We start from the raw sequence: 16193 nt of genomic DNA, 5'->3' as shown, positions 1-16193 counted from the left end.
GGAATATGGTGATGATATAGGCGTGATAATGGTGATGGACTATGGTGATGATATAGGCGTGATAATGGAGATGGATTATGGTGATGAAAATAGTATCTTATAAAACTAAGAAGGAACCAATGCTATTGGTGATGAATGGTAATGGAAGGATGATGTTATTGGCGTGATATGGTGATGGAATATGGTGATGATATAGGCGTGATAATGGTGATGGACTATGGTGATGATATAGGCGTGATAATGGAGATGGATTATGGTGATGAAAATAGTATCTTATAAAACTAAGAAGGAACCAATGCTATAAAGGAGCAAAGACCCGTTTCTTAAAAGTTTTATAAGGGATGGTATGAAAGGACTTTGACCCACTAGTTATTTAAACTAGGAACCAGAAGTATCATGAGGGAATGACGCCACAAGCTTTAGAAAGGCTTGCTTAATCGATATAGTTCTAAAAAGAACTTGAGAGAGATAATCTCACAAAAGGATTTTTAATTATCAAAGGGTTGAGTTTACAAATGAATGCCAAAGCCTATTTATAGTTTTGTAAAGGCTTGGCCGAATAAATAGATGCCTTTTCGGCAAAGTACATGTCTTAAACGAAAATAAATGATGCTTGGATGAGGGGAGATGTCTTTGGCCGAATGGTTCCCATAACTCTTCATCTTGGCGCCAATTTGAAGCATGATGATGTTTAGGCCGAATAGAGAGAAGCCTTTTCATCTTGGCGCCTAATTCATTCACATGCAAAGCACATGGTGGCTGGTCATGTGGCACTCATATGTTTGGTGTTGAATGCTTAAGGCGTGGACTCTTCCATGGTGTGTAGATGAACAGTAACTTAGGCGTGACTTGGCATCAAACATGTCTAGGTGACTTGGCATCAATGGGGCAGCAACTAATTATGAAAGGTCACATTTGTGTGAAACAACCTTTCATCATTTGAGCTACTTCCCATGAGTTTGAGCTGAAGATGAGCTAGCCATAGATGAATTGCATGAAGATGAGTCATAGGAGTAGCTCCTTGTGAAAGGTCACTTGCAACTCTCCAGCTGAAATGAAGTCTCTAGCTAGCTCAAAGTCCAGCTCAAGTGAGCTATGACTCGGGGGTCAGCTGACAACTTTTCCCCATTTGTTCTTCTTGATCTCCCAGTCATCCTATGTAAGGTTTTCCTAGCTCATTGACTTCAATTCTAGCTTTAAATCAGCCTCCATGATGTGGCCGAACATGTACCTACAAAAGAAAGCATTATATAAGTAATATAAAGATATAAATATGTGGTTCATAATAATACTTCATACATTCATAATATCACATCATAACATAAATATAATGTATGTAAGCCATTATCATAACTATGGTATAAAGAAAGATTAAGTTAAAGAAAATCCCCCTTTGAACATTGAGAAAGGTTGGAGATGCAAGTCCATTTTTGATGCTGAATCGGATCACATCATCATGTCAGGTGAAACATAGATGTTCGATGAAATGCTCGTGAGAAAAAATTGGGGTTAGAATGCAGAGTTGAGAAATACTACTAAGATAAACTAAGTATTATTGTTGAAAATCACCAACAAGCTAGAATATTTATAAATGACATATAATAAATTCTTCGTTTAATCATTGTAGTTAAAGAATTTCCAACAAATGATCAAATAATGAAATCCCAAACAGCGCATTCGCTCTCAATCTCTTTCGTTCACATGCACTCTCGTTTGGTTTTGTTCTTCAATTTTCCGCCATGTAAAATTGTAACCCAAGCAGTGCTCTGTCTTTCAGCTTTTTTATTTACAAAGAAAAATGTAGAAAGAATTGATGGAACGCAACACCGATTGCGTTTATTTCTTAGCCTCTCCCTCACTTGAAAGAAGGTATTTATTTTCTCTTTTGGGCTATCCGGAAGTAAGCTTTTCCTCTTTCGCACTTTCTCATTTTCAGCTAGCATTGTTTGTTTTTTGTTGAAATTTTTATGTTTTTGGAACTGCATATCAACGATCTGAATATTCAGTGTTAGTTTGAACCAAAACCATCTAATTTTCTTTCTTTCTTATTAATCAAAACTTTTAGTACTCCTTATGAATATATTCAGTCCATCAAATATAGTGAACAGGGTCCTAGGCTAATTTTTTTTTATCTTCTTGTTTGGTTTTTCTTTAAATCAGGGAATTGGTTATGAGTACCGACTTAGTGAAATCGTCAGGCTCAATACAAGAGACTGTTGTACTAGTTTACTGGGAATTGTATTGATCCGACATGTGGTTTTCGACGTTCTGTGAGCTCGTATTCTTTTTAATAAGTTCATGTTGATTATGGGACTGATATAGTGAATGAATTGAAATTTTTACATGTTTTGAAAATTTTACAGTTGAATTGTATTGAATTATAGCTTTAGAAGACAATTTTGCATGCACACAACTCGAACGGTATCATGACAGGGTAGTATATTTGGAGCAGCTACTTGACCCTGTCATGATGTCGTTCGAGTTGCGAAAGAGACTGAGAGGTGAATGCGATGTTTGGGATTTCATTATATTTGATCATCTATTGGAAAATCTTTAACCACAAGGATTAAATGAATAAATTATTATATGACATTTATACAAAATAATTACAGCTTTGTTGGTGACTTTCAACAATGATACTTAGTTCATCTTAGTAGTATTTGTCAACTCTGAATTTCTAACCCCATTTTTTTCTCACAAGTATTTCATCGAACATCTATGCTTCAACTGGGATGACATGAATCTAAAATTACACCTTGAATCGTTGATGGTCCTGATAGTCCATTTGGTCGGGCTTCTCTCAATGGACTCTTATTCAAGTCAACACCTCCACATAATTCAAAGTTAGATTAGAATTTCTCATGCATCCCCGACTGAACAGTTACCCTGGAAATGAGAAGATAGAAGAGAAAAATGAAATTTGAGATCGAAAAGGAATTTGGGGTTTAGAATGAAATTAAGGACTATGTTGCAAGTTTTAAAATTTGGGGGACCTAAATGCAAGTGCATGAAAGGTTCAGTGACCATATTGCAAACGTACTAATGGCAGTGTAACGTCGGGGACCATATTGCAAATGTACTAAATGTTGGAGGATTATATTACAAGTTTTAAAAGTTGGGGGATCTAAATGAAAGCTTTAGAAAAGTTTAGTGACCATTACTATACTTTACCCTAAATAATAATAGGGTAAAGTACAAAAATTGTCTCTTAACTATAATGCACTGTTTTATTGAGTCTCTCTATTATTAAAAATTATAAAATAACCTCTCAACTATAGGGTGTTACTTTGTTGAGTTTACTAACTATTAAAAACTACAAAATAGTCATCATTATTCATATTCATAGGTTTCAAATTCATCATTTTTGGATAAAAATTTGACGATTATCTGAGTTTGACGTTAATATGTTGATTAGGATATGATATAACCATATTTTTTTATGATATTTACTAAAACTATAGTTACTTTCAAGCACCGACTCAACGACAAAAATATTTTAAACACTAGCTCGATTACATAATGTAAATAGAGACTCAATCCACAAAATAAAACTCAAACAGTTCTTGAATTAGATTTTGTCATATATCAGTGAGCAAATTAATGCTTAAATCAGACGATCGTCAATTTTTGTAACGAAAAAGGATAAGTTTGGAACATATGAATAGTTAGGTGACTATTTTATAACTTTTAATAGTCGATGACTAAATAAATCAACATCTTATGATCATATGACTATTTTATAACTTTCAATAATCAATGAACTAACAAATAGATCCTATAATTGAATGACCATTTATGTACTTTACCCATAATAATAATAATCTGATCCGACATTTTGAATTAAATTAATAATATTTTATTTGTATATTTTAAATACACTACACAATTTTGAATAAATTGTAAAATTAATTAATTATTAAAAATATCAATATATCAAATTATTTTAATGAAATTAAAAACAATTAATTTTTTATATAATATTAAAAGTATTCATGAATTAAATATTAATTATTTATTCAAATATTTAAATTATTATTTCAAACTAAACTAAACATTATCTGAAATTTCGAAGGAAAAAAATAAAATTATTTAAAACTAAAAGCTGAAATAGACATTTTGTAGATACAAACAATTAAAAGAAACCATAAATCCCAATCATGTCTCCTACTTGTCATCCGATAATCATTAAAACAATCGAAATTGTGCGGTTGGTTTAATGAACCAAAGAGAGGTGACCCACCGGACCACCATCCACGGTGGAATTCATGGCAGTCAGAACCCAGGGCCAGCCTTTGGTTGATGGTGGCGGGCGCCATATAAAAACCCTAGCTCTCTATTATGTTTTGGTAGGGTCTAATGGTTCGAGCCATGTGAGGATGACCCACAGCTACTGGGTGTGGGACTGACGAAGACCAAAAATGGTAAACTGCACGTGCCGTAGCCCACTCCTCATGCCCACCGACCTTTATCCTTATTTTTTTTATTAATACAAGATAATTATAATATAATATTTATTTGAAATATTCTTGTTTATTTGATAATAAATATTTAAATATATGTATAGATGTCGTGTTTAGATCAACGACCTCTATCTCACATGTTTGACAATAAATATTTAAACATCTTGTTTGAATAAGAGATATCTAGAAATAAAAAATATCTTTTTAACCACTTAGAATGTTTCGTTCGTACTCTTTCTTTTTAATTTTTCTAAAAAAAAGTATCATGAAGACAACAAACCTCTATTATTAAATATTTAATTTATTGTACTCTAAAAATTTAAAATTAAAGATTTCAATTAAATTAAAACAACTTTATTTTTGTTAATTCAAATGCTTAATTGAATTAATTATGGATTTTCATCTATGAATACTTTAAAAATTTTATTTAATCATTGTTTAACTATCGATTAAATAAAAGAACTAATGATTTAATATGTTAAACATTATCAACCAAACTAAAAAGTGTGATAAAAAGATTATATTTAAGTCTTCATTTAATATTTAATATTTAATATTTGAATTCGTTGTGTGATGTGATATTTTTATTTAAACTCGATAACCTTGGTACTTGTGAATAGGGATGGGCATGGGACGTTCCGACCTAATCGAGTGGGTTTTATTTTTAAAAAATTCAGGTTCGGGTCGGTTCGAGTTTTTTAAATATGATATTCGGGTCGGGTTCGAGTTTAGGATAAAAAATACCCGATCCGAAAAATATATATAATTTTACTTTATATATTTAGGAATAATTACAATAATACCACTTTATATATTATTTTTTCAATTAAGTCAATATTTTTATTGAATAAAAATAATATTTTTATTATTATTTCGGGTCGTGTCACGTCGGGTCGTTTTTAAGTTATATATCGGGTCGGATTCGGGTTGGGTGAAATCTTGTTTTGGTCGGGTCGGGTCGGGTCGGATCTAGGGTGGAGGATTCCTTATTCTCGGGTCAGGTCGGTGGACCAAAAATTCGATGCAACCCCACCCATGCCCATCCCTACTGTGAAGCTTGAAATCTCTTATAACATTAGGCATCCATTCCCTCAAGTCTAACTGTGTTCCCCATGTAGACACCCATTTTTGTCCGGGTCTATCAATATTATTATTATTATTATTATTAAATCATATATTACATCTTTTGCAGGCTTAATACCCGAATCCCAATGAATCCAGCAACCCAACTGGAACTAGGTCCATGCCCAGATAAGCAAAACCAAGCTGACCCAGAACCTAGCTGGAGCCCGACCCATTTACAAATAACAAGACCCAGCTACACAGCCCATCAAGAGGATCCAGACTCGACCTAGGATCCAGATCGGATCCAGACTCTACCTGGATCTGACCTGAATCTATATGACAACCTAGTAACTTTAGGGTTTTTAAAACCCTAAATTAAAGACAGTCAGCCGCCACTCAAGCTAGCAACCCTCCAGCTTCTAGCCGACACGTGGACTTCACCATCGTGCTCCAAGCGCGCGTGAGCCTGCCGCCAAGCCACTGAGCCACCGCCGATTGCTTCCCCGATATCTAACGCCATCATCGACAATCTTGCACCAAACAATGATAGCAAATACATCAAACAGTGACCTATTCTACTCCCATCAGCCAAAAACGTTCATATCAAGAGAGAAGAAAAATAAAGATAATGGAGAAGTATCAAAAGGGAAATCCCGAGGAGATTTACCTCGGGATATCATCATGCAAAGGGCGATCACCATAAAAGCAAAGAGAAAAAATATCAGAGGAAATCAGAGAGAGACTCGGGGGGCTTCAAAGGAAAGAGAGAGATATCGAAAGAAAAAGAAGAAGAAGCCTTGAACGAAAAAATAATAACGAAAGAAAAAAAACAAGGAAAAGAGAGAAAGGGAGAAACTTACCGAGGGTCGGGGTAACGTCGGGAGCACCAAAGGTCATTGGTTTCCAGATCTTTCGAAAGGTAAACCTTCAGATCTGAGGTCCTAGAGGCATTTTTAGGTTGAGTGGGGTTAGTTTTTGGGTTGAGGTTGAAAGGAGGCATCTTTTGAGGGTGTTGACTTAGCTCCGGACGCCGTATTTCGCCGTGGCGCCGCCGTGAATGTTGTCGATGGCGGTGAACTTTTCTCCTCCGATGAGGGGAATTTGAGAGAGTTTTAAACTCTCTCTCCTATTTTATTTTCAGAAGTGAAGGCAAATGAGGGAATACGAGGAAAATGCCTTATTTTTTGGGTTTATAACCCTTAATCGAAATGATGCCATTTCTACTAGGGGGTTTTCGTGTTTTTCAAATCTTGGGAAAATAGCCATTTAAGCCCTCCTAGCTTTGTAATCTAGCATGCATGCTTTAATGTTTAGGGGTTAATAGTTTATTTAGTCCCTGGGTTTTTGTAAATCTCACCTGTGCTTTTATTTTCTGTGGGGATATTTACAGTTTAGATCCCCATGCATTTGTAATATCTTTTCTCAGTAAGTTAATGAATATTTTACTTTATTTTGTTTTGAGCACTTAAGTTTCTGTATTTATTTTATGGTCCTATTATTATATGTTAGACTTTGGTTTCAATATTTATAATTATTTCATTTTAGTCACTGATTTTGTGTTTTATGTATTTTTAGAATGTTCGAATTTGGCCACCATATTTGTAATTATTTTATTTTAGTCATTGTTAGCATTTGGTTTAATTATAGTTCGACCCTTTATGTTTCTATTTATTTTTTTAGTCCTTACTATTATTTATGGGTTATTTTCATTTCTAGTACATGTACTGCTTAATATTTGTGATTTTGGTTCTAGTTTATTTGTAATTATTGTTTAGCCCTTTAACTTTATGTTTTTACTATTTTAATCCTTTAAGTTTCTATTTTTATTATTTAGTCCTGTTAATTTATGTTCTTGTTATTTAGTCCTTTATTTTAATAAGCATGCCTATTTTTTATTTGTATTTTAATTTATCATGTTTGTAAATGTGTATATTGGTCCAAATTTGTAACTTTGTTTTATCAATCGTTATAATTTCATGTATGTATAAAAATGAAAAATTTCATTATGCGAGAAATCTACGAAGACATCTCCCGACTATAAGGGAATGTGTATTTTCGAAAAAATTTCGCATAAACGTTTGTTTTGTATTCGATAATTATATTTGTTCTGCATTTATTTATTTTGATTATTTTTCAACTCTTTTCACTTTTATTTTGTTTTGTTTTATTTTTTATTATCTTTGATAAAAAAATGTAAAATAATGCCATTTGTGAGGGGTAATCTATGAGAAAGTCTCCTAACTGTAAAAGAAGTGTTTTTTTGAAGATTTCACACAAAAGGGCATTAATTATCTGGAAATTGATACTTTTTAAATAAATTCGAATGAATAAAGGGATCGTAATTTAAATATATTTTTGAGTTTGTAATTTCCAATGTTTCAACAATATATAATCGTTTGTGTACCAAAATTTGGGCGTTGTGGGGATGCTCACCCTTCTCCACACGTAACCGACTCCCGAATTCTTAAAAACGAATCTTTGGTAAAACGCAAACCATTTTTTGACGTTTAAGATTTCCAACCTACCTAACTTAATGGTTGGTGGCGACTCCAAATTAAATTGTTTTCCAAATCATATTTCATTGCTTTCCCCGAAACAAATTTTTTAAGTCTAACGGGTCCCCCCGCGGAAATGTTATGACAACTTGGCGACTCTACTGGGGACTTCGAGAGTCAGGCCATAAACGATTATGCGTTGTTTTTATTTTTGGGAATTACAAACTTAAAGTGTATTTAATTTACGATCTTTTTGTTTATTTTGAATTTTAACATATCATACATTATTCTATTTTTTAACTAACTAATTTTTTATTTTAGTGATCTTCAGATTTGAACAGATTTTTTTGAGTTTGTGTCGTCTTTTGTCGTGTTTTCAAAGGTTTGTGAGTTTCTCCTCACACACAACACGTGCATGTACATACCATAAGTTCACTTATGAGCTTTGTCCATTTTTAAGTTGAGGTGAAAGCTTAGCCTACGTGAGATAAATTGTTTCTTCGGATGGATTTTAGCTAGTAACCTTTGGGGTTCATATACCTTATGTCTACGTGAGATAAATTGTTTCTCCGCATGGACATAAGAGAATGCATCCTCTCGAATTAAAATCGATCTGAACGAGCTTGTAATGGGCCAGGATTGAGGGTTTGGCAGCCTAAGGATGCACCAATATTCGAGTACCTTTTTTCTTAGAACCTAACACATCATATAGTGAGCCCTAGTAACCCACCCGATAAAATTCATGTCGAACCTCTGTCCGCCAGTAGGTACCCAAAATAAGTGTGCACAAAGGAGAAACGACTCTAAACCTCTTATCTTTACCTGTATTATTTTATTTTCTTGATATTTGCTTGATATTTGAATTCTTTTATACTGACACATTTTCTATATTTGATTTTTTTTATTGTTTGGAAATGCATGAATAAATAAAAGAAATGTATTGATTAACCAAGTAATCATCATAGTAGAAGATCGACCATTAAAATGGAAAAGAGTTTTCATAGCAAGGAAGAACGCAATACGGCTGTCCGAGCTTGGTAGTTCGCCTAGGGAATTATGTATCACAAAACCACATTCCTAGATGAATATCTCTTATAAAAATGAAAACTCTTTTGGATGAATGAAACTCTTTCTAAAAATGATTACTTTTGGAAATCGATGCATTTTGCATTTGCATTATGCATTGCATTTATTTCAACATTTTTCACATTTTTTTTGCATCTGTATTTGCATATTCGCATTATGCATAACATTCATTGAGGTATTTTTACATTCATTAATCATGGATTCATGGGTTTATCTCATGGAGGATTATGAGGAAGTGCTTCTAACTGTGCAACTGCCTTCGCACAGTACTGAGAATGGAAGCCAAATTAGAGAAGTTGAAGAAAGAGCTAGAAGAGAGTTGGCAAAAGATGCAAGCAGAATGGGAAAATAGAGCAGATGGAAAAAACCACCATGGATCGTATCTTGCAAAACCAAAATGACCTGGTTGATCAAATTGTATCCAATCTGATTGGGATTAATTAAGAAAGAGACAAAGAGAAGAGTTCATCGACCCGAGAAGACTCTGAATGTGTGAGTGCACATGTAAATCCACAATTGCCCCTTTTGCCTGACAAGCTTCCAAGCCACCAAGTAGATTTCTCCTCAACTAAAACTCGTGCAACTGTGCTAGGTCCTCATGATCATTCTATTAATCACAGCATGTCAAATCCCGATAATATGAAAAGAGCCAACAATGAGATCCCTGAGAACTTAAAACAATGGTGCAGAGAGACCTTCAAAGGAATGAGAGGACATAGCTCTCGCAATAAATTGGATGCAACAGAACTAGTCTTAGTTCCCGACTTGGTACTTTCACCCAAATTCAAGATGCCCGACTTTGAAAAGTACAATGGAACCAATTGCCCTATGCCCATCTCACTATGTTTATTCAAATGATGATTGGATACACCAACAATGATCAGATGTTGATCCATTGGTTCCAAGACAGTTTGATTGGACCCTCTTCTAAGTGGTATAATCAATTGAATCGTACTCAAATCCGCTTCTGGAAGGATTTGGCTAGTGCCTTTCTAGGCCAATACAAGTACATGACTGATATGACCCCTGATCGAACAACGCTGCAAAGTATATAGATGAAGAGTGGTGAGAGCTTTTGACAATATGCTCAACGATAGAGCGATGCTACATCTCAAGTACATCCACCAATGACTGAAAAAGAGTTCATCACTCTATTCATCGATACATTAAAATCTCCATATATCAACTACATGATAGGAGCTGCCACCAAGAGTTTTTTTAACATCACCATATGTGGAGAAATGATCGAAAGAACTGTCAAAAATGGCCAGATAAGTGGCACTAGTCATAATGACACTGAAGAAGGAGCTGAGATTAACATTGTGGGATGTTATCTAACCAGTCTGGGGACCAGGCCTCATAATGTATTCCGTGAAAAGACTCGCATCAATCCAATCCCAATGACGTATGAGGAATTTCTCCCAATGCTAGTTGAGAGGAACCTTGTGACTCTGGTTCAATCCAAACCAAGAGAGGCACAATATCCTGAAGGCCATGATATTAATGTCATATGCATCTATTATATTGGGAGCTCGGGGCATGCCACTGAGAATTATAAGACATTGAAGTGCAAGGTCCAAGATCTGATCGATTCAGGGGCATTGACGTTCAATGTATGATGGGGCATTCTGATCGGGAGTCGGCTGGAGCATCCATCAAGAATTTGTTTTGCATTTTCATGCATGTCATCTTGTTTGAACTTGTTTTTCTTTTGTACTTCTTATGTTTAAATATTTGTAAATCACTTGACTTTTGAACATTTTAAATAAAATGCTTCATTCTTAGGAAATGAACAGTGAACAAATTTCAATCTTGAAATTCTTTGAATATCATTTAATTAAAAGCTTTTTAATAATTGAGGTTGTAAATCTTTGACAAATGACAAGAATGAACCCTTGAAAAACAAGAATCCCAATCCTACTCCAGACGATACACCATAATACATACCCTTCTCTTGAAGGAACCAAGTTAACTCTTTCCTCGCATGTACAGTCAATCATCTTGGCATTCAAGTATGGTTTAGGAGCAAACAAAATGGAGCAACTAGCACATGAGCTTGCAAAACTAAATGTTTTCCGATTTTGTTAATGACGTTCAATGATGATCATAATCTTCTCAGATGTAATGGTCAAGTAGGTGAATCTAGTCTAGGTCAGTTGCTTGGGAATTGAACTCTAACGATAAGTTTTCCTGACCTTCAAAACACCGGGACTATAACAGGTTTACTCAGCGAGCTTAAAAAATAGAATCCGTAAACATATATATATATATATATATATATATACACACACACAATAAAGCTGAGCTATTCCGCTAAAGCAATCAGTTATAGAGGAAACTCGAAAGCCCTGGCTTTATGAATAGATTATATTCAAACTATGACACTGATCGGGTACTTGGAAATTCAGTGTTTGCTCCACTGTGGTTGTCAAGTTAAAGACTTTGTGATGACATGAATCATTCAGCTAGCCGAACAAAGGCAATTATAATATATATGTAAAATAAAGTTGAATTCGGCTAGCCAAACAATGGCAAACTAAATCCAATTTACTAAATAAGGAGTTTCGGTGAATATGGATTAAGGGAGTTGAGGAACACCTGTTATAGTTAACTTCACACAAGCACTCAGAAATCTCATTTTTAGACCGATATTTCTGCACTACCTTGACTATAGGAGTCTATGAAGCTTGAACAAATGGAAGATTTCAAAGAACTGAAACAAAAGTGTTCTGATGAGTTGAACAATTGATATGCTAGTTGCATCATTTTGTTCGCCTCCGATCAAAATGCCAACCCAAGAAAGAGGGGCATGCTATGATCTTCACGATGATCGAATTGAGGAAACTAACCTTAGAATTTAGGTAACCAGCCTTTAAACCAACCTTTTGATTTTGATATTTGTCAAAGATTCACAGCTATCAAAGATTAAAAGAGCAGTTGATGTTTGATATTCAATGAATTCATATTTTTGTGATTTGCTCCAATTGTGAGGTCGAAGAAGGGACATTATTTTAGTTCATTTGACAATAAAATTCACATATTCTTTCTTCATCAAGTTGTTTTCAAAGAAGAAAAACAATTTCAAACAAGATAATCTCTGTAGAGGTATATCTTAGAATTCAACGAATATCTCTCTAAAGCTCGAGATCGAAGCTGGGGCAAGATAAGACAAATTTGTGGGCAAAATTTGGTATGGCAACGAAAACAAATTGTCTCATGTTGAGGTTTGAAAGAGTACACTCTGGTGGAAATGAAGACAAACTAAATCAAAGATAGAGTGAAGACTACTCTCGTAACTATTCTTCTTCCAGATTGAGAAATCATACATCAACACATACATACATGACACATGAAATTTGCATATTTGCATTCATCATCATGTGCAATAAACACTTTGAGTTCCCTCTCTTGAGGAGAAATAAAATACAAGCTTCATTATGAAACCCATAAACATCCAAGATAGGCAATTATAAATATATCATTTCAATTTTTAAGGAAATAAAAGCTCGGAAATAACTAGATGTCTTCAACCTGAAAGGACAATGCCATCCATAGATTTGACTTCCTAAAGTCAACAATCAGATATTCTGAGGGCGTTTCCTCAACATGAAGGAATCAATAGACAGACTATGAGCTCTTGAGTTTATCTTCTTAAAAAGAAATTATGCCTCGCTTGAGACATTTTCCACAAATTTTGAAAATTTTAAAAAAACTTTTGTCTCGCTTGAGATAATTTCTCTCAAAACAAATTTCGTCTCGCTTGAGACATTTTTTTTCTCTGAGATACAAATTTAAATTTGTTGTATTTGAAAATAAATTAATCTCACTTGATATTTTCAAAATCGATTCGTCTCGCGTGAGACAATTTCCCCTTTAAACACAAATCCTAAAATTGTTTTCCTTGAAACAAAACAAACACCTTTGAGATTGTTTCCCTATAAAAAAAAACCAACAATCTTTGAAACTTTTTCTCTTAAAACGAATTTTGTCTCTCTTGATACAGTTTCTCTTGAAACAAAAATCTTTGAACCTGTTTCTTTAGAAAAAAAATTGTCTCTTTTGAAGGAAAATCTTTAAGTCCGTTTCTTTGGAAACAAATTAAATTTTGTCTCTTTTAAGACAATTTCTTTTGAAGAAAAATCTTTGAGTTTGTTTATTTGGAAAAAAATTTTGTCTCTCTTGAGACAATATATTTGAGTTTGTTTCTCTTGAAACAAAAGTCTTTGAGTCTGTTTCTATTAAAACAAAATCATCTTTGAGTCATTTCCCTTGAAATAAATTTTGTCTCTTTTGAGATAGCTTCTCTTGAAGCATCATCTTTGAGTCAGTTTCTCTTGAAACCATTATCCTTAGAAAACATGCCGTCCTCATCACGTGGGAACCGTGTTATCATCCTAAAGATGGCCAGTCGTCCTCATCACATAGGAACTATGTCATCAACCAATCAGACTTCCTCATCACGTAGAAGTTGTGCCACCCCTGATAATCGGTCGTCCATATCACGTAGGAACCTAGTTATCATCTCTAAAGATGGCTTACCGTCCTCATCACATAGGAAATGTGTCATCTACCAACCAAACCTCCTCATCACGTAGGAGCAGTGTCACCCCTAGATAACCAGTCGTCCTCATCGCGTAGGAACCGTGTTATCGCCCTTTCTAAAGATGGCCAAACTCTTCATCACGTATGAGTTGTGTCATCACCGACCAGACCTCCTCATCACGTAGAAGCCGTGTCACCCCTAATAACTAGTCATCCTCATCACGTAGGAATCGTGTTATCATCCCTAAAGATTGTCTGACATCCTCATCACGTAGGAACCGTGTCATCTACCAACCAGATCTCATCATCACGTAGGAGCCGTGTCACCCTTAGACGACCAGAACTCTTCATCGCGTATGAACCGTGTCATCCCTAATCCAAACACATCAAATTCAAAACCAAAAAAGAGAATCGGACAAAAATTGGTTATTTTTTTCGTCTTTGCTATATTCTTCTTAACACAAGATTGTGCAAGGAAGAGTAGCTGTAGACATCCGTTTTTGTCTGAGTTTATAAAAAATATTATTATTATTTTTTATTTTTATTAAATCACATATTACATCTTTTGCAGGCTTAATACCCGGAGCCCAATGAATTCAGCAACCCAACTGGAACTAGATCTAGGCCCAGACAAGCAAAACCAGGTTGACCCAGAACCCAGCTGGAGCCCGACCCGTTTACAAATAATAAGACCCAGCTCAATAGCCCATCAAGAGGATCCAGACCCGACCCAAGATCCAGATCCAGATCCGATCCAGACTTTACCCGGATCCGACCCGAATTTATATGATAACCTAATAGTTTTAGGGTTTCTAAAACCTTAAACTAAAGATAGCCAACCACCGTTCAAGTAAGTAACCCTCCAACTTCCAGTCGACACGTGGACTTCACCGTCGTGTTCCAAGCACGCGTGAGCCCGCCGCCAAGCCACTAAGCCGCTGCTAATTGCTTCCCCGATGTCTGACGCCGCCATCGACAATCCTACACCAAACATTGATAGCAAATACATCAAACAATGACCTATTCTACTCCCATTAGTAAAAAACGTTCATAGCAACAGAGAAGAAAAATAAAGATAATGGATAAGTAATAAAAGGGAAATCCTGAGGGGATTTACCTCAGGATATATCATGCAAATGACGATCACCATAAAAACAAAGAGGAAAAATATAAGAGGATATCAGAGAGAGACTCGGGGGGCTTCAAAGGAAAGAGAGAGATATATCGAAAGAAAAGAAGAAGGAAAAGAAGAAGAAGCCTTGAACGAAAAAATAATAATGAAAAAAGAAAAAACAATGATAAAAGAGAAAGGGAGAAACTTACGAGGGTCGGGGTAACGTCGGGAGCACCAGATCTTTTGAAAGGTAAACCTTCAGATCTGAGGTCCTAGAGGCATTTTTAAGTCGAGTGGGATTAGTTTTTGGGTTGAGGGTGAAATAAGATCTTTTGAGGGTGTTGGCTTAGCTCCGGTCGCCGTATTCTGTCGTGGTGCCGCCGTGAATACTGTCGGTGGCAGTGAACTTTTCTCCTCCGAGGGGAATTTGAGAGAGAGTTTCTCCTGTTCTATTTTCAGAAGTGAAGGCAAATGAGAGAATAAGAGGAAAATGCCTTGTTTTTGGGTTTATAACCCTTAATCGAAACGACACCGTTTTCACTGGGGGGTTACCGTGTTTTTCAAATGTTGGGTAAATAGTCATTTAAGTCCTCATAGCTTTGTAATCTAGCATGCATGCTTTAATGTTTAGGGGTTAATAGTTTATTTAGTCCATGGGTTTTTGTAAATCTCACCCGTGCTTTTATTTTCTATGGGGATATTTACAGTTTAGATCCCCATGCATTTATAATCTCATTTCTTAGAAAGTTAATGAATATTTTACTTTATTCTGTTTTGAGCACTTAAGTTTCTGTATTTATTTTATGGTCCTATTATTATATGTTAGGTTATTATTGTATATGTTTGAATTTGGTTGCAATATTTGTAATTATTTCATTTTAGTCACTGATTTTGTGTTTTGTGTATTTTTGAGAATGTTCGAATTTGGCCACAATATTTGTAATTATTTTATTTTAGTCACTGTTAGCATTTGGTTTAATTATAGTTCGACCCATTATGTTTCTGTTTATTTTTTAGTCCTTACTATTATTTCTGGGTTATTTTCATTTCTAGTACCTGTACTGCTTAATATTTGTGATTTTGGTTCTAGTTTATTTGTAATTATTGTTTAGCCCTTTAATTTTCTATTTTTACTATTTTAATCCTTTAAGTTTCTGTTTTTATTATTTTAGTCTTGTAAATTTCTGTTCTTGTTATTTAGTCCTTTATTTTAATAAGCATGCCTATTTTTTATTTGTATTTTAATTTATCATGTTTGTAAATGTGTATATTGGTCCAAATTTGTAACTTTGTTTTATCAATCGTTATAATTTCATATATGTATAAAAATGAAAAATTTCATTGTGCGAGAACTCTACGAAGACATATTCCGACTATAAGGAAGGTGTCTTTTCGAAGATTTTTCACATAAATGTGTTTTGTATTCGATAA

Source organism: Hibiscus syriacus, unplaced genomic scaffold (assembly GCF_006381635.1).
Source record: "Hibiscus syriacus cultivar Baekdansim isolate YM2019G1 unplaced genomic scaffold, ASM638163v2 tig00117012_pilon, whole genome shotgun sequence".
Classification (NCBI taxonomy): Eukaryota; Viridiplantae; Streptophyta; class Magnoliopsida; order Malvales; family Malvaceae; genus Hibiscus; species Hibiscus syriacus.
This window is presented reverse-complemented; position numbering follows the sequence as displayed.